Here is a 23988-nt window from a genome sequence, read left to right as displayed (position 1 = left end):
TGCTCATTCATCTTGTCAGTCTATCTCTGGCGGTGAGAACGCCTGTATAAACATATATGCAGTCACAGACCAACCTCCCCCTAGCGGCAAGAAGCTGGTCTGCAGCACCCAACTAAATCTATGGGGAATCAAGGAAACTGATGTACACTCGTGTTTTCTCTCATGTCTCTGTATTTATGCCATTACAACCCCTAACATTCACTTTCCCGCCTACTACATCACTCAGTGAGCAATATCCCAGCAGTACCAACCAGGGCCTGAGAGGAAGGCGTTCTCTTCTCTGATTGGGTACGACATCACGCTCGCTGACGTCATCACGCGGCTAGTAGGCGCTTCCCGCTCCTGGCGGAAGTACCTGCACGGTTGTTACCTGAGGGAAGGTGGAGAGTTAATTTTTGCCGTTCTTCCGGTGACCGGAACTCTGGTCATCCCTTCTTTTCTCCACAGAGCAGGTAAAGTGGGTGGAATGGAAGCAAATGGCTGCTGTGTGGCCGCATGTGCTTGTGTTTATGGGGCTGGGCCCCGCCTCCTCTGGACACACTAGTTTGGGCCTGGGAGAACCACGGTCCCGTAGCTCTGCAGACTGCTCAGTAATGGCGGCTTTCTTTGTTGGGCTGGTCCCTCACGGTGCTCTTTAGTCCGGTCCCGGTGACCAGGCTGGAGATGAGGGTATTGGACTGAATTGGGGTCTCAGTGATCGGTCACTGGGGAGGGTTTACACCTGCACTACCTGCCCCACTGCAGTTCTGATCCTGTAAACGATCCATATACCTGTAGGCTGGGTCAGCAGCACTCATGGCTGTCTGGGAATGGTGCTGTGCCATCTGATCCTCCACGCATTGCTATCCTACCTGATGTATACAGGAGATACCTGATGATGGGAGTGTGCCTGCAGGATCAGACTACATTTGTTGTCTGTCACCATGGAGACGCATAGGTCTGTTTGATAGCTGTACAACATTTCTAATGACTCGAGATCTGGTGTAACGTTATACATGGCTGCGAAGGTGTAGCTAGCTGTAGGGTTTTATTTAGGTATTAATCAGACTGGATGGGACAGTACAACGTTTTTGCAACCGTTTTAACGGTTCCATGTGTTTTCATGAAACTTGATATGTCATATAGACATATCAAAGGTTTTGATTGGTGGGGATCTGATTGCTGAGACCCCCTCTGATCACTAGAAGGAGGAGAGAGAGAAGCTCACATCTTGGCACACTCATTGCCTTCACTGCAGGGGACAGAATCTAGACCTGCCCATGGGCTTTCTAATGTCTTGCTTCTTCCCCTTGTGTTATGTGAGCGGATCTCCTTGATCTAGCAATCTCTGGGGGTCTTGGCACTCAGACCCCCACTGATCAGTGGTTTTGTCTGAGATATCAACATTGTTATGGAGTCAGTGACCCTTTTGATCGGCGATTAGGGATGAGTGAATCGATTTCGGATGAGTGTACTTTCACACTCGCGGCAGAGTGATCTGGCAAGCAGTTCCATCGCCGGAGCTGAACGTATGCCAACTGATGGCATCTGTAAGACTGATCAGGATCCTGATCAGTCTTACTAATGCATTGAAATGCCGGATCTGTCTTTCCTGTGTCATCCGGCAAAACGGATCCGGCATTTAATTAATATTTTTTTCCTCTGCACATGCGCAGACCAGAAGAACGGATCCGGCATTCCGGTATTTTGACTGCCGGATCCGGTGTAACGTTATACTTCCCTACCTCGTGAGATTTCCCTACCCTCGTCACTTCCGGTCGCACCAGACATGACGTGAGGAGGTGTGCCGTGCAGGCACACAACGACGGATTATGGAAATTTCACAGCAGAGTGCGCATGCGCCGGGAGCCTAGCCGGCGGTTAGGGTAGGGAAAATTTATGGGCTAGTGCGCAGGCACGGTGATCGGATGGTTTGTTCTCAGCTGGACACCGGCCGACACTGTGCATGCGCTGGGAGCCTCACCAGCAGTTAGTGTAGGGAAAAAGCATTGGCCCGTACGTAATTTTTCCCTTCCCTAACCGCTGGTGAGGCTCCCGGCGCATGTGCAGTGTGGCCGGTGTCAAGCTGAGAACATCCATCCGATCACCACGCCTACGCACTGGCCCATAATTTTTCCCTACCCACTCTGCTGTGAAATTTCCCTAACCCTTCGTTGTGCGGCACACCACCTCACGTCATGTCCGGTGCGACCGAGGTATGGATCGGCATTCAGGCAAGTCTTCAGTTTTTTTTTTCGCATGAGATAAAAACCGTAGCATGCTGCGGTTTTATCTTTTGCCTGATCAGTCTGAACTGAAGACATCCTGATGCATCCTGAACGGATTACTCTCCATTCAGAATGCATGGTGATATCCCTGATCAGTTCTTTTCCGGCATTGAGCCCTTTTGACAGAACTCAGTGCCGGAAAAGAAAAAAACGCTAGTGTGAAAGTATCCTGAAACATCTGAAGTCGATTCGCATAAAACTTTGTATTGGCTCAGATGAGCCGAAGTTATTACTTCACGAAGTCCCGCGAGACTTTGGGTAATAACTTCCAAAATTAATTTCTACTGTTAAAACCTTTTCACAGACTCTGGTTCGGTTCCAACTTTGCTCCCGCTTCATACATTATTCAAAGTTTTATGCGAATCGACTTCCGAAGTCGATTCACTCATCCCTATGTGCCATACACATGAGATGCCAGCTGACAGCAATCTCTCCCAATTTCCCCCTTGTACACATGCATGCATCTGTTGTGACTGAGAAAGGAGAGAGACACTGGCGGACACATCTTGCGAGCTGCATATCTCCCCGTGCATGTAGAAATCCAGAATGCTCAACCTTTCTCTCCCAGACATCCCCCTTAGGGTTCATTCACACGTCCAACTGTGTTTTGCAGATCCGCAAAACATGAACAGCGGCAATGTGTGTTCGTTCCGCATTTTGCGGCCCGCACATCGCCGGAACTCTCATAGAAAATGCCTTTTCTTGTCCGCAATTGTGGACAAGAATAGGACATGTTCTATTTTTTTGCGTTATCGGAAGTGCGAATGGGTCCGCACCTGTTCCGCAAAATTGCAGAACGAATGCGGACCTATTTTGCGGACGTGTGAATGGACCCTAATGTGTATGACCAGCTTTCTTTTAATTTACCTTTGTTCAGAAAGATACAATTGGGGTCCATTCACACGTCCAGAATTTCGTTCCGCATTATGCGGAACGGCAATTGCGGACCCATTCATTTCTATTGCCCGGATACGGAATTGCGGACCCGCACTTCCGGGTCCGCAATTCCATTCCCGAAAAAAATAGAACATGTCCTATTCTTGTGTGCAATTGAGGACAAGAATAGGCATATTCTATTAGTGCCGACGATGTGCGGTCCGCAAAATAAACATTGCAGTGTCTGTGTTTTGCGAATCCGCAAAACACGTTACGTACGTGTGAATGGACCCTTAATCCCATCGTAGTGTATGTAAGGGCTGTTTCACACGAGTGAGCCCTTTGTGGTAATCGTGCTCCGTATTTGAGTGTGATTTTGAGTTCTGGACTTGCAGGAGTGCACGGCATTATCATGATTTATGATGCTATGTGCCTCTGTGAGACCTTCGTTCTACAGAATCATAGTGATGTAAAGCTGTCACTGATTCTGTAACAGTCAAGCAGAGGCACACAGCATTATAAACCAGTATAATGTGCGCTCCTGCAGTCCAGAACGCAGAATCGCTCTATAACAGAGTGCAAGTCCTGCATTGGGCAGTCCTAAATCTGATAGCTGGAGTCATTAGGGTGGTGCAAAAGGCTTGTAGAGTCACGGAATCTGCCTTTAAACATGTCTACTCCTTGCCTATTGACATCCCTTGCCTATGACCTCAGTGCTAGTGGTCCTGAAATCCTGACGATGTGTGTGGGGTGGATTTAACCTAGGATGAGGTGCGTTAGCCAGTCACATACCATCGCACTGTAACCGATACAGAACCTGTCACAAACTGCACAAAAGACCTTAGTGAACAATCGGGACTGATACCATTGTTTTAGGCTACTATCACACTAGTGTTTTCAATTCCGCTATTGAGATCTGTCATAGGATCTCGATAACGGATGAAAACGCTTCAGTTTTGTCCACAGTCATTGTCAATGAGTGCAAAACTGGACGAAACGGAATGCACCAAAATACATTCCATTCCATTTGGTTGCATCCCCTGCAAGCAGCGTTTTTCAGTCCACGATGTGGTGCGGAGCAAGATGGATCCGTCCTGACACACAATGTAAGTCAATGGAGACGGATCTGTTTTCTCTGACACAATAGAAAACTGATCCATCCTCCATTGACTTTCAGTGGTGTTCAAGATTGATCCATCACGGCTATAGAAGACATAATACAACCGGATCCATTCATGAAGGATGCATGCGGTTCTATTACTGTAACAGAAGCGTTTTTGCAGATCCATCATGGATCCGCAAAAAAACGCTAATTTGAAAGCACTGCAGCCTTACATATATATGGATACAGAAGGGCTCTTTTATGCAGCCTGGGCATTGGGCCAATTATCCTGAACGAACGTTCATTTGAATACTTGTTTGTGATTATTGACCTGTCTAAAGCTATTGCCAATCATCTGGCTAATAAAACACTCATTTGTCATATGATTGCATCCTTCACGTGGCACCAAACCTTGCTTATTGGTACCACGCTGATATGGGGGACAGCATGTCGTAGTAATATCCTTTTACTGTGTATCGGGCTGTGTGGTCAGCACTTTAAATGGTCCTTTTACATGAACCGGTGTTAAAGGCAGTTAAGGAACAAACTGAGCTTTCCCGATATAGATGGGTGAGGTAACAGGTGCGTTTACATGCAGTCGCGTCTGTATGCTTGTCCCAGTAGAGTAGGGAAATGCAAGTATATTTTGTACAGGTCATCATGGGCCCTGGGCTTCTGCCACCAGGCGAAGGTCCGAACAAAATAAATGTATGGGGCAACACCAGTGGCATGTAGACTGCTGCAGCAATTTCTTTATTTTTCTCTTTCGCCTATGAAAGCACCCCTGGAGAGACCCCCTCCTCAGGACAGTAACCAGAACTGCCTTTTTTAAAACGGGGATCACCCCCTCTACCTCCAGTTCTGTTTCCTGTCCTAAGGGGCAACAAGGATTCGGATCAGCTGGAATAAGACTAAGATAGAGCTGCGGGGCCCCCGGCTATTGTTATAGTGTGAGGAGGGTTAGGGTACTTTCACACTTGATCAAAGTTTTCCGGTATTGAGTTCCGTTCTAGGGACTCAATACCTGAAAAAAACTGATCAGTTTTATCCTAATGCATTCTGAATGGAGAGCAATCCGTTCAGGATGCATCAGTTCAGTCCATTTACGGTATTTGGACGGAGAAAAAACCTCAGCCCAAAATCCTGAACTCTTGCTGAATCCTGCATTTTTTTTCCATTGCAAATATATATATATATATGATCCATTTTTCCGGATGACACCAGAGAGACTGATCCGGTATTGCAATGCATTTGTGAGACTGATCCGGATCCATCTACAAATGGTTTCCGTTTGCATACAGATTGCCGGATCCGGCAGGCAGTTCCGGCGACGAAACTACCTGCCGGAATCCAGCAACGCAAGTGGGAAAGTACCCTTACCTCGTGCGGAATAAGACTCCTTTAGGAGTTGCTGCAGAAGTCTGGCCTCCCTTCTCTCTCCCTACCCCTTTAGTTCTCCTTCCCAGGTCTTGGGGAGGTTTTGGCCTTTCTGGGCTCCTGCGAACCTCTGCTGCCTTGTTCACATGTTCGGCCAGCCTGCCGGATTCCGTTACTTCCGGGTTGCGGCGGTTGGTGGAGGCTGAAGCTGTGGACCGGAAGGGGAGGGAGCCGGCTTGTGCACGCCAAGGAGAGAAGTCCAGCCACCTCACTGCTATGCCAAGTGGAGTAGGTTGGCAGTTTTTCCTATATTCTGGCTTGGTTTGCTGTGAGACATGTAGCAGGCTCAGCACGTTGAAACCACCAATGATACATCGGTACCGGGGTGGGGTGGGGTAAGAGGGGTTATACCCCAGCATGAATTTGTTTGTAACAGTGCTCATGGGGTCATGTTTTGTGCTTAGGTGTAGTCTTCCAGGAAGGCCTCCAGAGCAAAAGAAACAGGATTTTCTGTGTGTAAAAAACAAAAACTACCTTCTGCCTGGGCAAAACTCCTATGTCAAGGCAAGGGTGTATCAGCAAGTTAATGGAGAAGGAAGCTCCATCTTTAATGGGCAGCATTAAGTAGATGATCTGTGAAGAGGTCAGAGAGTCGGTTAGCGGTTGGATAAAAAGCCGCCACAGTACTTCTGCAGCTAAGGACTCCCCCTCCAGTGACAGATTATTGTGTAAAACTTAAATAAACAAGAAAGTATACATATTGGGTATTGCCACGTCAGTAACGATCTGCTCTACAAAAATGTCACATGACCTAACCCCTCAGGGGAACACTAAAAATAAATAAAAACTGTTCCAAAACAACCAATTTTTTTGGTCACCTTACCCCTCAAAGTGTAATAATTAATGATCAAAAAATCATATGTACTCAAAAATGGTACCAATAAAAACTTCAACTCTTCCTGCAAAAAACAAGCCCCTGCACAAGACGATCGGCAGAAAAATAAAAAATATATGGCGTTCAGAAAATGGAGACACAAACATTATTTTTTTCAAAAATTCTTTATTATGTAAAACTGAAGCAAAGAAAGTAGAAATATTTGATATAATTGCTTCCATAACAACCTGCTCTATAAAAATAGCACACGATCTACCATGTCAGATGAATGTTGTAAAAAATAAACAGTGCCAAAACAGCTTTTTTTTTTGTTACCTTGCCTCACAAAAAACATGATTTTGAATTGCTCTATATTATGTACCCCCAAATAGTACCAATACAACTGGCACCTTATCCCCTACTTTCCAAAATGGGGTCACTTTTTGGGAGTTTCTACTGTAGGGGTGCCTCAGGGGGGACTTGGCATCTAAAAACCAGTTCAGCAAAATCTGCCTTCCAGAAAACCATACTGCGCTCCTTTTCTTCTGCGCCCTGCTGTCTGCCCTTACGTCAATTTACGACCACATGTGGGATGTTTCTGTAAACCGAAGAATCAGGGTAAAAAATATTGAGTTTGGTTTTGGCTGTTAACCCTTGATGTGTTAAAGAAAAAAATGGATTAAAATGGAAAATCTGGCAAAAAAGTGAAATTTAGAAATTTCATCTCCATTTTCCTTTAATTCTTGTGGAACACCTAAAGGGTCAACAAAGTTGGTAAAATCTGTTTTGAGTAACTTAAGGGGTGTAGTTTCTACAATGGGGTCATTTATGGTGAGTTTTCTACTATGTAAGCCCCACAAAGTGACTTCAGCCCTGAACTGGTCCTTTAAAAAGTGGGTTTTGGAAATTTTCTTTAAAATTTTAAGAATTGCTTCTAAAATTCTAAGCCTTCTAACGTCCTAAAAAAAAATTAAAAATGACATTTTCAACATGATGCCAACATAAAGTAGACATATGGTGAATGTTAACAAAAAAATATTTTGAGGTATCCCTTTCTGTTTTAAAAGCAGAGAAATTGAAATTTTGAAAATGTGAGAATTTTTCTAAATTTTTGGTAAATTTTGGATTATTTTAAAAAATAAAGGTGAAATATATAGACTCAAATTTACCACTGTCGTGAAGTACAATGTGTCACAAGAAAACCATCTCAGAATGGTTTGGATAAGTAAAAGCGTTCCAAAGTTATTACCACATAAAGTGAGATGTCAGATTTGTAAAATTAAGCTCTGTCAGGAAGGGGGTAAATGGCCCGGATGTGAAGTGGTTAATAAAATGTTTGTTCTATCACTCTAAGGCCTCATTGCACACGATCGTTGTGTGTTTTGCGGTCCGCAAAACACGTATGGCATCCATGTGCGTTCCGCAATTTGCAGAACGTCACGGACAGCCATTGATATAAATAAATATCTTATATATATATATAATATAATATTATATTATATTTATTTTTTTCGAACCACAGAACGGAGCAACGGATGTGGACAGCACATGGAGTGCTGTCCTCATCTTTTGCAGCCCCATTGAAGTGAATGCGCCTCGGCCGGCCCTGTCAGAATTTCAAAAAGAAGACGTCATCGGCGCAGGCGCACTGAGGGAGTGCTGAGGAGGCGAGCCTCCTCATCTAAGAGCGCCTGCGCCGAATGAACACAAGCGTGTGATTTTTGAAATGCTGACGGGGCGGCCGGAGGAGGAGATCGCCGCTGGCCCTGTCAATTAACAGGACGAGGGGCGGTTTTTTGCGGCGACTACCAGCAAGTAGACGGCCTACTTGCTGGTAGAGACCTAATTTACATATTATAAAAGTTTGTTTTTAGAAAAAAACTGCTGAACGAAAGTAAGTAGGAGCATTATATTTTCATATATCTCAGTATAAGGAATTTAACTAGTCCCCCCCCCAAAAAATGACTTTAGTGGGGTGACTAAGATTTGCATGGGCTACTTCAGGGTTAATTTGGTCGCTATGTTACAAATTGACCAGTGCTGTCCTTGGCAGATGGGCATAGAGCCACACCTGGTTAGCGCTTAATGAAAGGAATTAGGTGAAATAGGCCAGGTATTAAATTGGCTAGATAAATGGAGCTGAGCTATAGCCTGCTCATATAATTGTACTGCCTTGAGATAACAGGCTTTCTGATGGAAAACTTACTGATAAGTGAAGTTAATTAACTTGAAAGGTAAACTCCAGTACAGTCCAAAATTTGGGATATTAATCCTGTACTTTACATCTAGATGACAGCGAGAAGGTACGCCTGGATACATGTATTAACCAAAACATCTCTGTAGGTTTAGCACATTTACATTTTCATTTTTACCTACAGCGGGCTCCTAACTTTGAGTCTGCTGTATGCTGTACATTTGGTACGGCTATGTTCACGTTTCCAGCAATCTGTTCAGGCAGAGTACAGACTGCCAAGGCTCACCAGATCATCACTTGATCCCTATTGTCTGATCTGACCGACAGCTGCCATCTGTGCCAGATGATCTCTATAGAGATGTGAACTTACTTTTTTTTGCAGGCTGTATATATACTATAACTGTATAAATATAGATTTAATATACATTTATTATATTATGCTGCTGTTAAAGGCGATGTACACCTTTGCTGGCAATTATTTATTTATTTTTTATTATTTAAAAAAAAACGGACCGCATAGCCTAAGGCCTCTTGCACACGAACGGTTTCTTTTTTGCGTTCCGTATACAAACCGTATGTGGAACCATTCATTTTAACAGATCTGCAAAAAAAAGGAAGGTACTCCGTATGCCATTTCCGTTTTTCCGTTGCATTCAAAAATGGAACATGTCCTATAATGGACAAGGATAGCACTGTTCTATCAGGGACCAGCTGTTCGATTCCCGCAATAAACGGAATGCACACAGATTTCATCCGTATTTTTTAAGAATCCGTTTTTTGCGGCCCACAAAATACTGAAAAAGCCATACGGTCGTGTGCATGAGGCCTAATGGCAACTTTGGGTCTTCTGAAGGGTTTGAGACCTGCCATAATAAAGTGCCTACCTGTGGTCGGGCTGATAGGAGCACACTGAATCTTCCTAAGGGTTCATTCACACGTCCATGGTGGATTGCGGATCCGCGATACACCCGGCTTGCATCCCCCATAGAACTGCCTATTCGGACAAGAATAGGACATGTTCTATTTTTTTGCTCTCCGCATCCCGTTCTGCCCCATTGAGAATGAATGGGTCCGCACCCGTTCCCGATATTGCGGAACGGATGGTGACCCATTTGCGGATGTCTGAATGGAGCCTTAGGCTGCAATGTTTTATTTAATCGCTTAACCTCCCCAGTAAAAGCTAGAATAAAAAGTGATGGAAAAGTCATACACAGGCCAAAATGATGTTGATGAAAAGGACAGATAAACTAAAACTGTGATTGAATTGCATTTTTTTTTCCCAAGTACACCCCATTTTGATTTTTTTTTTTTTCAGTTCTCCACTCCATTGTATGGAATATCAGATGGTGCTAATAGAAAGTACAACTTGTCTCTCATACGACTATTTGAACGGAAAAATAAAAGTTATGGCTCCAGGCAGGCTGGGAGAAAAAAAGCCAAAAAAAAAACCACTGCGTCATTAAGGGGTTAAGGGTTAAAACTGGTCAGCAAAGAGTCTTGATCTCAATCCAGCTGAAAATCTATGAAGAGAACAAATAATTTTCTTTTAGGGGAAAAGGAACCCTGTAAACATTCAACATCTTGAGAGAACTGCTGTGGAAATGTGGAAGAAGCTCACATATGTTTCAAAAAGATGTTTGGAGGCTGTCACTGTGCAACCAGGTATAGGCCTCCATCAAACCCAGACTTATCCATCTGACTGCAAGAGAACTGTGATACGTTACTCCATAGAACACGTTACCACCGCTCCAGCGTCCAGTGGTGGCGTGCATTACACTTCTCCTGTTCTCCATCTGATGCTTGGTACTTAGTGATGTAAGGCTTGCCTGCATCTGTTCAGCCATGGAAACTCCTGCCACGAAGCAGCGGCACACAGTTTTTGTGCTGATGTTAATGCCAACGAAGGTCTGTAACTGCGGTTATTGAGTCAGCAGAGCACTGGCGACTTTTATGCCCTTGCACCTTGGCGATGCTGCTCTGTAAATTTGCGTGGTAGTTGCGGTAGTTCCTAATTGCTTACACTTAACAATAATACCAAAATAACTTCCAGCAACTCATCTAAGCCATTAAAAATTATATACTTTAATTTAAATCCTTTAAAAGTTGGACACGTATACAAAAAGGACGATATTAACTAAGGGTCCACTCAGATATATTGCCACACTAAGCACTTCAAAGCACTGCAGTCATTGAGCATGGGCTCCCATATTGTTGAGTGGATTAGGCAGTGGCTGAGTGACAGACAACAGAGGGTTGTAGTCAATGGAGAACATTCAAAACAAGGTCATGTTACCAGTGGGATTCCACAGGGATCTGTACTGGGACCAATTTTGTTTAATATCTTCATAAGTGACATTGCAAAAGGCCTCGATGGTAAGGTTTGTCTTTTTGCTGATGACACAAAGATATGTAACAGGGTTGATGTTCCTGGAGGGAAACGCCAAATGGAAAAGGACTTAGGAAAACTAGAAGAATGGTCAGAACTCTGGCAACTGAAATTTAATGTGGATAAGTGCAAGATAATGCACCTGGGGCGTAAAAACCCAAGGGCAGAATATAGAATATTCGACACAGTCCTGACCTCAGTATCTGAGGAAAGGGATTTAGGAGTAATTATTTCAGAAGACTTAAAGGTGGGAAGACAATGTAATAAAGCAGCACGAAATGCAAGCAGAATGCTTGGATGTATAGGGAGAGGTATAAGCAGTAGAAAGAGTGAAGTGCTTATGCCGCTGTACAGATCACTAGTGAGACCTCACTTGGAGTATTGTGCGCAGTACTGGAGGCCATATCTCCAGAAGGATATAGATACTCTAGAGAGAGTTCAGAGAAGAGCTACTAAACTAGTACATGGATTGCATTGAACTTACCAGGAAAGGTTAAAAGACCTTAATATGTATAGCTTGGAAGAAAGAAGAGACCGAGGGGATATGATAGAAACTTTTAAATACATAAAGGGAATCAACTCGGTAAAGGAGGAGAGCATATTTAAAAGAAGAAAAACTACCACAAGAGGACACAGTTTTAAATTAGAGGGGCAAAGGTTTAAAAGTAATATAAGGAAGTATTACTTTACTGAGAGGGTAGTGGATGCATGGAATAGCCTTCCTGCAGAAGTGGTAGCTGCAAATACAGTGAAGGAGTTTAAGCATGCATGGGATAGGCATAAGGCCATCCTTCATATAAGATAGGGCCGGGGCTATTCATAGGATTCAGATATATTGGGCAGACTAGATGGGCCAAATGGTTCTTATCTGCCGACACATTCTATGTTTCTATGTTTCTATGTTTCATACCAGGGGATGGAGGCGAAACTGTCTCTATTGTCTCTCCTTGGTCTAATACTCAGCCCAGGGACGACCCTTAATGGTGGGGACTCCCTGTCCTCGAACCTGGGCTGATCTAAACCACACATAGCCCTGACACGGTGGTCCTAAGAGGGTTGGGAGGTAAATAAATTGGTGCTTAAAGGTGGACGGATACAGAAGAACAAAAAAACAACAGTACCACATATAGCTACCCTAATGATATAGGGCCTATTGGTGAACTGTGTATACCACCCTCGTGCTGCTGATTACAGTCAACGAGGTACACAGTACATCCTTGTTTGTACACATAAATGTAAATAATACCCTGACGCGTCCCCCCCCCCCCCCCCTCTGTGGGATCATCAGGAGGTCAATACACTGTGGACGCCGGATATCTATGTGACGTTATTATATCCTATATTCAATAGATGTCCAAAAAGATAGTAAGGGGACCATTCATTGATAGCAGGGGGAAAGATTACAATCAGACTGACTAGGTAAAGCACATGTCAAGGTCGTTAGCCAATTTAGCTGGAATCCCATGTAGGTATCTGTGGAGGAAAAGTACAAATGGTATAGAACCAAACATGACCAATGCATAGCCTCCACCAGTGTCCACAGTTAAAAGGTAGAACTCACAGTCTCAGAACCAGCATCAAGGGTCCAGTAGTTTCTTGAATTGCCTCAAACAAGATAAATTACCTAGACTGTAGAGGATAAACATTCCTAATCACCAGTCACACTCAAGATAGGGAGGACTAGAGGGGGATAGGTATCCCTACTTACAGTTAATTCTCTGTCTCAGGGTTCGGTCACCCCATTTCCTTCATAGGCCCATACAGGTTTGCGCCAGGTGCCCCCTTTATATACACACACTCGCCACTTTCAAATTTCCCACCCAGAGTCATCAAGACGTGTCCGCTACCTGATTCTGTCACTTCCGGTCTTTGGATATGACCACTTCCGGCCGGTGAAACAGAGAGCAGTTCTCAGGGCCGATCGCGCTGTTCCGGTCACATGCTTCTGGTCGATGGAACGCAGTCAAATAGTCGAACCAGGATGGTTTGTACTTGTTCTTATTAATGTGGAGAAAGCATAGGACATTAATGGGGCATAGCCATAGCCATATCGAATACCTTATTCAAATGTGCAGACCAGACACAAATATAGTCTAGGTGCCCAATCCATACATACATACATGTATTAGTAAAGATTACTAATATAGATGATTGGCATGGTGGAAAGAATACGAAGATATACTTGTCAGATGAGGTCTCCTAGGTGTCTTCAGATGTGGTTCGTTTCAACTGCCAAGACTATTACGTGTTCTGTAACCAAACAGATTTTTCAGGTCAGGGATTTTGTAAACTGTAGAAGCAAAGGGGCAATCTACATCTGTCAATGTACGTGTCCTATGGACTAAATAGGCAAAACAGTGAGAGAACTCAGGAGGAGGGTCTGCGAACACCTTAATGACATGGTGAAAAAGAATGTCACATCACATGTTAATGAATGTCATGGGGGGGACCCGAAATGCCTAAGATTCTGAGTTCTCGAGTTGGTACCACCATCCCCCCGGGGAGGGGGGGGCAACTGGGATAGGAAGATCCTCCAGAAGGAATGTGAATGGATCCATCGGTTCCGGTCCCAGTCCCCCCTCAGGATAAATGAGAGATTGACATTCTCCTGTTTTCTCTGACTGTGACGATATGAACAACTTGTGCCCTTTTCCTTCCTCCTTCTTCTCTCTGTCTGATATTGCCAGGCCCGGTGTAATTTTAATATCCTGTAACTGGCAGGAAGCATCCGAAAATTGAATATTATTATAAATGATTATTACCTTTTCAGTTGATAATAATTACACCCTCTACATAATTCATAGGGTGTTATGGGTGATATGAGACCTTGGTTTCATATATTACTTCATCTTACAAGTATATCTTAGCATTCTTTCCACCATGCCAATCATCTATATTAGTCATCTTTACTAATGCATGTATGTATTAGGCACCTATAGACTATATTTGTGTCTGGGAGGCTGGTCTGTACATGTGAATAAGGTATTCGCTATGACTATGCCCAATGTTCTATGCTTTCTCCACATTAATGAGAAAAAGTACAAACCCTCCTGGTTCGACTATTTGACTGCGTTCCATCGACCGGAAGCGTGTGACCGGAACAGCGCGCTCGGAGCTGAGCGCTGCTCTTGGTTTCACCGGCCGAAAGTGGTCATATGCATAGACCGGAAGTGACGGAATCAGGAAGCGGACGCGGTCGTGTCTTGATGACTCTGGGTGGGAAATTTGAAAGTGGTGAGTGTGTGTGTGTGTGTATATATAAAGGGTTATTATACAAGTCCCTTTTAGAGACCCTAGGGATATTCCTTGAAAATCTAATGTGGTCTTATAGGACCAAAAATCCCTTTAGGGGTCCCTAACTAATATTTAAAATACTTATCTTTATTTCTTCCACTAAAGACTTACAAACAGAAAAGAAACCTATTTCAAATTGTAAGGGTCCAATAAGGTGGTAATAGGCTATTTTTTATAAACGCTAATCAATCTTGGTAGTCTTGTATTTATTAATTTATTTGTGCCTATCGGGTGCATTGTTTGGGTCACATTCCAGTCCGTCCTTTTAAAGGTTTATTGTATGCTTTATTCTGTGGGGTAATTGTTGACCGGTCAATAGTAGCAACCTTTATATTTAGGTTGTTTATATGGTCTGTTTAGGAGTAAATTGTGGCACATTCTCCGTGTGTTACAATGTATCCATGCGTACGAACACCGCCTGTATCTGCCTCATATAGTCCCTATTGAAGGGTTCCATTCAAGGATACATGAGCTGTCTGCTCAACTTCATATTGGATGTGCCACTATAGCGCGGTATACTTTTAACTCCTGTTTAACTGCAAACTAGATCTAGAATTGTGCTATCTCTCTCTAGTTAAATTTTGCACGGTACAATCACTCACTCTCTATCTACTGTGACTTGCTGTGCCCCTTACAATGTTCCCTTAGCCACTCACTGACCCTGTTTAAAAAAAATGCACACTACCAGGGCTGGTGCAAGGATTTTTGCCACCCTAGGCAAAAGCTAATTTTGACGCCCCTTTGACTCCACCCATTGACCACACCCCTTTACCCGCCCCTTTTTCAGCCACCTATTGCATGTAACATTTAACTATGGTCGTGTACCCTGTGCCAGTCTGACTATTGTCATGTATATATAATATCCAGCCATTGTCTGCCACCTAGTACCATCCCAGTGATGCCAATCACTCTGCGCTGTTCAGCAGGTTGGCACACCAAACACGAGCAGTGCCTCCTATTCACTGCCAGGTGCCATTAAGCCACTGTCTGAAATCCTGTGCCACCAGGGCAACATAAAACGGTATGCTGCCTTGTGCCCTCTGCCAGTCTGGCACTGTCCTGCACCCTGTACCATTCATAGCCTTTTAGACAGTCTGTGCCACCTATTAGGCTCCATGTGCCACTGCTGGGCACCCTGTGCCAGTTAGAATCTATGGCCCCTAGTCAAGCAGCAGGTGTGCCCTGACCCCTGTACACAAGTGTGTGCCACCCTGCTGCCAGTCACTGTCCTGCAGCCTCTGACACCCTAGTGCAGGTTGTCAGAGTGCGGTTGCCATGGGTGCTCATCCACCATGTGCTAATATCATAGTGCCATCCTCTCCCCCTGCCCCCTAATGTGCCAGTATCAAGTGCCTCTCTCCTCCCCCCTCCATGTGCCAGTATCATGGCGCCAATTGTCAGTATCATGGCGCCAATAGTCCCCCTCCCCCGGTATTAAAAAAAAAAAAAGAAAAACACTTTCAGAAAAGTTTGTCCTGGGATTCGAACTCAGGACCTCTACACATCAGAGACAAGGCATTTACCCTCACAGCTATAAAAACTGTGTAGTTAGTTACTTAAAAATAAAAAAAAAGACTTAGTGTACATCCATACACATGACAGCTGCCCCAGTACACTGTGTATGGATGTAGCAGAGCTGGGTGTGTTGGGGCAGCTGTCATGTGTATTGCTGTACACTAGGTATTAAAGTTACCTACAGTAGAAGTCTTATATATTTTTTTTTAAAGTAACTAGCTAGACAGCTTTCATAGCTGTGAGAGTAAAACAAAAAAAAAACACTTTCAGAAAAGTTTGTCCTAGTATTCGAACTCACAACCTCTACACATCAGAGGCAAGGCATTTACCCTCACAGCCATGAAAGGTATCTAGATAGTTGCTTAAAAAAAAATATATATATATGACTTCTACTTATATAAGACTTATATATAATACCTAGTGTACAATCATACACAGGACAGCTGCCCCAACACACCTAGCTCTGCTACATCCATACACAGTGTACTGGGGCAGCTGTCATGTGTATGGATGTACACTAGGTATCAAAGTTGCCTACAGTAGAAGTCTTATTTTTTTTTATTTTTATTTTTAAGTAACTAGCTAGATAGCTTTCATGGCTGTGAGGGCTAATGCCTTGCCTCTGATGTGTAGAGGTCGTGAGTTCGAATCCCAGGACAAACTTTTCTGAAAAGCAGTCTAAATGTACTGTGTGCTGCTCCCTTTGCCCGAAGTGACTGACAAACTCATACTCGTAATCTGGCCGGAACAGAAGAAGCGAAGGAGATGAAGTAGGGGACGGGGTGCCGGCCCTGCACACTACACTAATACACCCCTCCCGACATGTTTCGCCACATACGTGGCTTCGTCAGGGGAAGTGGGCTATAGGTGGTGTTCGTACGCATGGATACATTGTAACACACAGAGAATGTGCCACAATTTACTCCTAAACAGACCATATAAACAACCTAAATATAAAGGTTGCTACTATTGACCGGTCAACAATTACCCCACAGAATAAAGCATACAATAAACCTTTAAAAGGACGGACTGGAATGTGACCCAAACAATGCACCCGATAGTCTTGTATTTATTCATTTATTTGTGCCTACTAAGATTGATTAGGGTTTATAAAAAATAGCCTATTACCACCTTATTGGACACTGACAATTTTAAATAGGTTTCTTTTCTGTTTGTAAGTCTTTAGTGGAAGAAATAAAGATAAGTATTTTAAATATTAGTTAGGGACCCCCTAAAGGGATTTTTGGTCCTATAAGACCACATTAGATTTTCTATATACACTCACCTAAAGGATTATTAGGAACACCATACTAATACGGTGTTGGACCCCCTTTTGCCTTCAGAACTGCCTTAATTCTACGTGGCATTGATTCAGGGTATTATTTACATTTATGTGTACAAACAAGGATGTACTGTGTACCTCGTTGACTGTAATCGGCAGCACGAGGGTGGTATACACAGTTCACCAATAGGCCCTATATCATTAGGGTAGCTATATGTGGTACTGTCGTTTTTTTGTTTTTCTGTATCTATCCACTTTTAAGCACCAATTTATTTACCGCCCCACCCTCTTAGGACCACCGTGTCAGGGCTGTGTGAGGTTTAGATCAGCCCAGGTTTCCACCATTAGGGGTCGTCCCTGGGCTGAGTATTAGACCAGGGAGAGACAATAGGGACAGTTTCCCCTCCATCCCCTGGTATGCTTTGAAGTGCTTAGTGTTAATATCATCCTTTTTGTATATGTGTCCAACTTTTAAAGGATTTAAATTATAGTATATAATTTTTTATTGGTTATATGAGTTGCTGGAAATAGTTTTGCATTTACCAAACCCCTTGAGACTTTTTCCATACTTAACTGCTGGATTAACAATAATACCACTCTGAGTTGATGGTAGAATATGAGGGAGGGAAGACATTTTAAGGAACTGACTTACAGTGGTGGTTTCCTATTACGGTACCACACTGGAATTAACTGCTCTTTAGAACAACCCAATCTTTCAATTTTTACTCCTGTGGCAATGGGACTGGGGTGCCAATAGTAGTTAAGTGGGGGGGGGGGGGGGGGGGGGGTTACATAATGGATCCATGATAGCTGAAAGGGTGTTTGTTCCATGTGTCCAGTGCAGGAAACAACCTTTTTACAGTCATTGTATAGGTGCATCTCAATAAATTAGAATATCATCGAAAACTTAAACGACATCTTTCAGCAGGCTTGTACCTATGAAACTGGCTGACCTGTTGCATGTGCACTTGGCAGCTGATGGCATCTGTGTTGGTTGTTCCTATGTGTCCGCATTGCTGAGAAGAATTAAGTGTTTATGTAAATGAGCCTCTTGGAGCAATGGGTGTGTTGCTGTTACACCTAGGGGCTCATTTGCATATATTAAACCTTAAAGGGGTACTACAGTTTGTTTTAACTGATGATCTATCCTCTGGATGGACCCCTGCCGTTCAGATGCTGATGATCTGACACCTGGGACCCCCGCCGATCATCTGATTGAGAAGGCAAGTGAACAGAGCTTAGCCCCGTCCAGGCCAGTTGATACTAACCGTGACGTCACCGGGCCAGCTGTAAACAGTGAGAAGGCCGCGCCGCTGCTGGAGCGCCGCTGCCTTCTCAAACAGCTGATCGGCAGGGGTCCCGGGTGTCGGACCCCTGACGATCAGATGCTGCTGATCTATCCAGAGGATAGATCATCAGTTTAAACAAAGTGCAGAACCCCTTTAAGTTTTCTCAGCAGTGCGGACACATACAGGTCCTTCTCAAAAAATTAGCATATTGTTATAAAGTTCATTATTTTCTGTAATGTACTGATAAACATTAGACTTTCATATATTTTAGATTCATTACACACAACTGAAGTAGTTCAAGCCTTTTATTGTTTTAATTATATGGGGGAGAAAAAAGAACTGGGTCGCACATCCACAGTGCTTGGCTTTGACCTAAAAAGTGTACAGCCCCCCGTATTGCATGCTGTACAAGAGGCATTAGTGTACATTTTGATCAAAAGGCATAAGCCCACTCACCACGTCAAGGAAGCCTCTATTGAGTGGGACCTACTCTGACAAAAGGGCGCAGCACGGTGCGATGACAAAGCGGCGATATCCTGGTAGGCGGCGGGACCCAGGAGTCAAAGCAGCAACCATGCTGTCTGACGATGCCACCCATGGCACTTTTATTGTTTTAATATTGATGATTTTGGCATACAGCTCATGAAAACCCAAATTTCCTATCTCAAAATATTAGCATATTTCATCTGACCAATAAAAGAAAAGTGTTTTTAATACAAAAAAAGTCAACCTTCAAATAATTATGTTCAGTTATGCACTCAATACTTGGTCGGGAATCCTTTTGCAGAAATGACTGCTTCAATGTGGCGTGGCATGGAGGCAATCAGCCTGTGGCACTGCTGAGGTGTAATGGAGGCCCAGGATGCTTCGATAGCGGCCTTAAGCTCATCCAGGGTGTTGGGTCTTGCGTCTCTCAACTTTCTCTTCCCAATATCCCACAGATTCTCTATGGGGTTCAGGTTAGGAAAGTTGGCAGGCCAATTGAGCACAGTAATACCATGGTCAGTAAACCATTTACCAGTGGTTTTGGCACTGTGAGCAGGTGCCAGGTCGTGCTGAAAAATGAAATCTTCATCTCCATAAAGCTTTTCAGCAGATGGAAGCATGAAGTGCTCCAAAATCTCCTGATAGTTAGCTGCATTGACCCTGCCCTTGATAAAACACAGTGGACCAACACCAGCAGCTGACATGGCACCCCAGACCATCACTGACTGTGGGTACTTGACACTGGACTTCAGGCATTTTGGCATTTCCCTCTCCCCAGTCTTCCTCCAGACTCTGGCACTTTGATTTCCGAATGACATGCAACAGTCCAGTGCTGCTTCTCTGTAGCCCAGGTCAGGCGCTTCTGCCGCTGTTTCTGGTTCAAAAGTGGCTTGACCTGGGGAATGCGGCACCTGTAGCCCATTTCCTGCACACGCCTGTACACGGTGGCTCTGGAGGTTTCTACTCCAGACTCAGTCCACTGCTTCTGCAGGTCCCCCAAGGTCTGGAATCGGTCCTTCTCCACAATCTTCCTCAGGGCCTGGTCACCTCTTCTCGTTGTGCAGCGTTTTCTGCCACACTTTTTCCTTCCCACAGACTTCCCACTGAGGTGCCTTGATACAGCACTCTGGGAACAGCCTATTCGGTCAGAAATTTCTTTCTGTGTCTTACCCTCTTGCTTGAGGGTGTCAATGATGGCCTTCTGGACAGCAGTCAGGTCGGCAGTCTTACCCATGATTGCGGTTTTGAGTAATGAACCAGGCTGGGAGTTTTTAAAAGCCTCAGGAATCTTTTGCAGGTGTTTAGAGTTAATTAGTTGATTCAGATAATTAGGTTAATAGCTCGTTTAGAGAACCTTTTCATGATATGCTAATTTTTTTAGATAGGAATTTTGGGTTTTCATGAGCTGTATACCAAAATCATCAATATTAAAACAATAAAAGGCTTGAACTACTTCAGTTGGTGTGTAATGAATCTAAAATATATGAAAGTCTAATGTTTATCAGTACATTACAGAAAATAATGAACTTTATCACAATATGCTAATTTTTTTAGAAGGACCTGTATGAACATGGAACCAACACCTTCAGCTGCCAAGTGCACATGGAACAGGTCAGCCATTGTCATAGGTACAAATCTGCTGACAGATGTCCTTTTAATTTATTTCAGTAATTCAATTCAAATAGTGAAACTCATATTTTGTATAGGTTCATTACACACAGAGTGATCTATATCAAGTGTTTATTTCTTAAAGGATAACTGTCACATTTAGACCCTAATTTTAATTTTCATATATGTAGAATCAGTTACTATTAGACTGACTTACCCCATATTTAATAAGATTCAGCCATTAGCAACCAGTCTGCATAAAACTGCAATTTCACTATTCAGTTAAGATGGCCGCCACTGCCCTCACCCTGAGGCTAATCCCGCCTGCCCTCACTAGCCAGAAGCAATAGCCCCCCAAAAGTGTAAGTAACCAGAGCCCTCCCCCCTAAAGGGTTCATCTCCTGCAGCACAAAGGGGTCCTCTTACCACATGTTGCTATCATTTATACACTGAACAGATGGCAGAACTCCCTTCCCTGGTCTGTGCTGCTTCAACTCTACTTCTCCAGCTCTGCTGAGTGAGGGAGCGTCTGCCAAGCGCAGGGACAGGGAGAAGTACACACAGCCCAGGCACTGTTATCAGCTGCTGGGGAGGACCTGGCATTAATAATTTACTTACAGTCCCTGGCTGTCAGTAATGTGAGCCTGCACACTGTGTGCTCAGTCTATCAACAGATAGACCAGTGATGGTGAACCTTTTACAGACCGAGTGCCAAAAGTGTAATCCAAAATCCCACAAATTTATCACAAAGTGCCAACGCGGCAATTTAACCTGAATACTACAGTTCAATATAGTATATCTTCCATGTACTTTATCATTTAGCTATAATAGCCTGTCTACATTCAGTGCACTGCCTGTGCCGTTCATAGTGCGCCCTGCGCTGATGAATGGCATATTGGTACACCATAGACTTTTTCCAGGGTGCGTGTGCCCACAGAGAGGGCTCTGAGTGCCGCCTCTCTCACCAGTGCCATAGATTCGCCACCACTGAGATAGACGGACCATGCCTAGCAACCCTATTTTAAAGGGCTTCTGTCACCCCACTAAAGTGTGTGTGGGGGAGGGGGGCTTCTAGTTAAATTCCTTATACTGCGATAAATGAAAATATAATGGTCTTACTTACTTTCCTTCAGCAGTTTCTTCTAAAAACAAACTTTTATAATATGTCCTGTTGATTGACAGGGCCAGCCGCGATCTCCTCCTCCGGCCGGCCCTGCCAGCATTTCAAAAATTGCGCGCCTGTGTTCATTCGGCGCAGGCGCTCTGAGATGGAGGCTCACCTCCTCAGCACCCCCTCAGTGCGCCTGCGCCGATGACATCACCGAAAGAGAAGACGTCATCGGCGCAGGCGCACTGAGGGAGTGCTGAGGAGGCGAGCCTCCTCATCTCAGAGTGCCTGCGCCGAATGAACACAGGCGCGCAATTTTTTTAAATGCTGACAGGGCCGGCCGGAGGAGGAGATCGCGGCTGGCCCTGTCAATCAACAGGACGAGGGGGCTTTTTTTTTGCGGCGGCTACCAGCAAGTAGACGCCCTACTTGCTGGTAGATACCTAATTTACATATTATAAAAGTTTGTTTTTAGAAGAAACTGCTGAAGGAAAGTAAGACCATTATATTTTTCATATATCGCAGTATAAGGAATTTAACTAGCCCCCCCCCCCCCCCCCCCAAAAAAAAAATGACTTTAGTGGGGTGACAGAAGCCCTTTAAGCACAGGTAAAAGTAGGCAGTACAGGGAACTAAACTGTGGAATTAAGGGGTAATTGAATACACAGTGAAAAGTTGAAATAGGGCCACCAAGGTGATATTAATCACCACAATCCAATACTCAAAAAAAATATGACAGTTATACTTTAATGTTGTTGATTATAGCTTCCAGCTAATGCAAACCCAAAAGTTAGTATCTCAGAAATAATAAATTCGGCACATCTCACACCAGTGCAGGGAGATGAAGACTGGCGTTTGGATATGCCAGTCTTGATAAATGTCCATCCATGAGACTACAATATTGAGTTTTCATTATCTGTAAGCCATAATTATCATTGTAAGAAATTCTTTCAGTACACACAGTGATCTATTTAATCTATATAATGGGAGTTTCAATTTTTGAATTGAATTACAGATTTTTTTTAATGATAATTTGAGATTCACTTCTATTTAAGGGTATATCAGACTGCAAGATTTTATGCTCGATAATCTGTAATGAGCGTTCCTATGAACGCTCCTTACTGATTATCTATCAGTCTAAGGCCCCATGCACACGGCCGTTGTTCACAGCCGTGTGCGGGCCGTGGAACCGCGGCCTGGATCCCTCCTGAGAGCAGGAGCGCACGGCGTCACTGGTTGCTATGACGCCGTGCGCTCCCTGCTGCCGGCACAGTACAGTAATACACTGGTATAGATCGTACCAGTGTATTACTGTACTGTGCCGGCAGCAGGGGGCGCACGGCGTCATAGCAACCAGTGACGCCGTGCGCTCCTGCTCTCAGGAGGGATCCAGGCCGCGGTTCCACGGCCCGCACACGGCTGTGAACAACGGCCGTGTGCATGGGGCCTAAGGCTGAGTTCACACGGGCGAGATTTCTGCGTGGGTGCGATGCGTGAGGTGAACGCATTGCACCCGCACTGAATCCGGACCCATTCACTTCTATGGGGCTGTGCACATGAGCGGTGATTTTCACGCATCACTTATGCGTTGCGTGAAAATCGCAGTATGCTTTATATTGTGCGTTTATCACGCAACGCAGGCCCCATAGAAGTGAATGGGGCTGCGTGAAAATAAAGCAAGTGCGGATGCGGTGCAATTTTTAACGCATGGTTGCTAAGATGACAGTCTATTCACTGTATTATTTTCCCTTAAAACATAGTTATAAGGGAAAATAATAACATCTACACACCACCTAACCCAAACCTGAACTTCAGTGAAAAAGTCTGGGTCTGGGTACCACAGTCATATATTTTTTATTTTATTTTTTTATCGCGCGCGTGCAAAACGCATTGCACCTGCACGATAAAAAATAATACGATCGCAGTGAAAACTGACTGCAATTGGGTACCTACTCGCGCGGGTTTGCCGCAGTACACGGACTCATCCTGAACAAATCCGTCACGCCCTTGTGAACTCAGCCTAAGGGTCCATTCACACGTCCGTTGTTTCTTTCCTGATCTGTTCCGTTTTTTGCGGAACAGATCAGGACTAGTTCTGTACCCATTCATTTTTAATGGGTCCTGAAAAAAAACGGACAGCACAATGTGTGCTGTTCTGTTCCGCATGTCCGAAAAAATATAAAACTTGTCCTATTATTATCCGCAAAATCGGATCCTGGTACAATACATAGTCAAAGGATCCGCAAAAAACGGATGACATACGGATGACATTTTCAGGAACAACGGATCCGCAAAAAACGGACCGCAATTTGGGATATAGAAAAATACTG

At 44.1% G+C, this 23988-nt stretch overlaps 1 protein-coding gene across 2 annotated transcripts in view; it reads left to right on the top strand.

Annotated features, from left to right (window-relative positions):
- The first annotated feature begins 325 nt into the window (after positions 1-325).
- Positions 326-23988, top strand: part of EYA3 (EYA transcriptional coactivator and phosphatase 3) — an 87074-nt gene continuing 63411 nt past the window's right edge. For both annotated transcript variants that reach the window (XM_044287905.1, XM_044287904.1), the window contains exon 1: positions 326-452. The gene's annotated coding sequence lies outside the window, so the exon portion shown is untranslated. The remainder of the gene's footprint in view (positions 453-23988) is intronic.

This window comes from Bufo gargarizans, chromosome 3 (genome assembly GCF_014858855.1).
Source record: "Bufo gargarizans isolate SCDJY-AF-19 chromosome 3, ASM1485885v1, whole genome shotgun sequence".
Taxonomy (NCBI): Eukaryota; Metazoa; Chordata; class Amphibia; order Anura; family Bufonidae; genus Bufo; species Bufo gargarizans.
The sequence above is the reverse complement of the archived record's forward strand: the minus strand, read 5'-3'. Positions and strand labels throughout refer to the sequence as shown.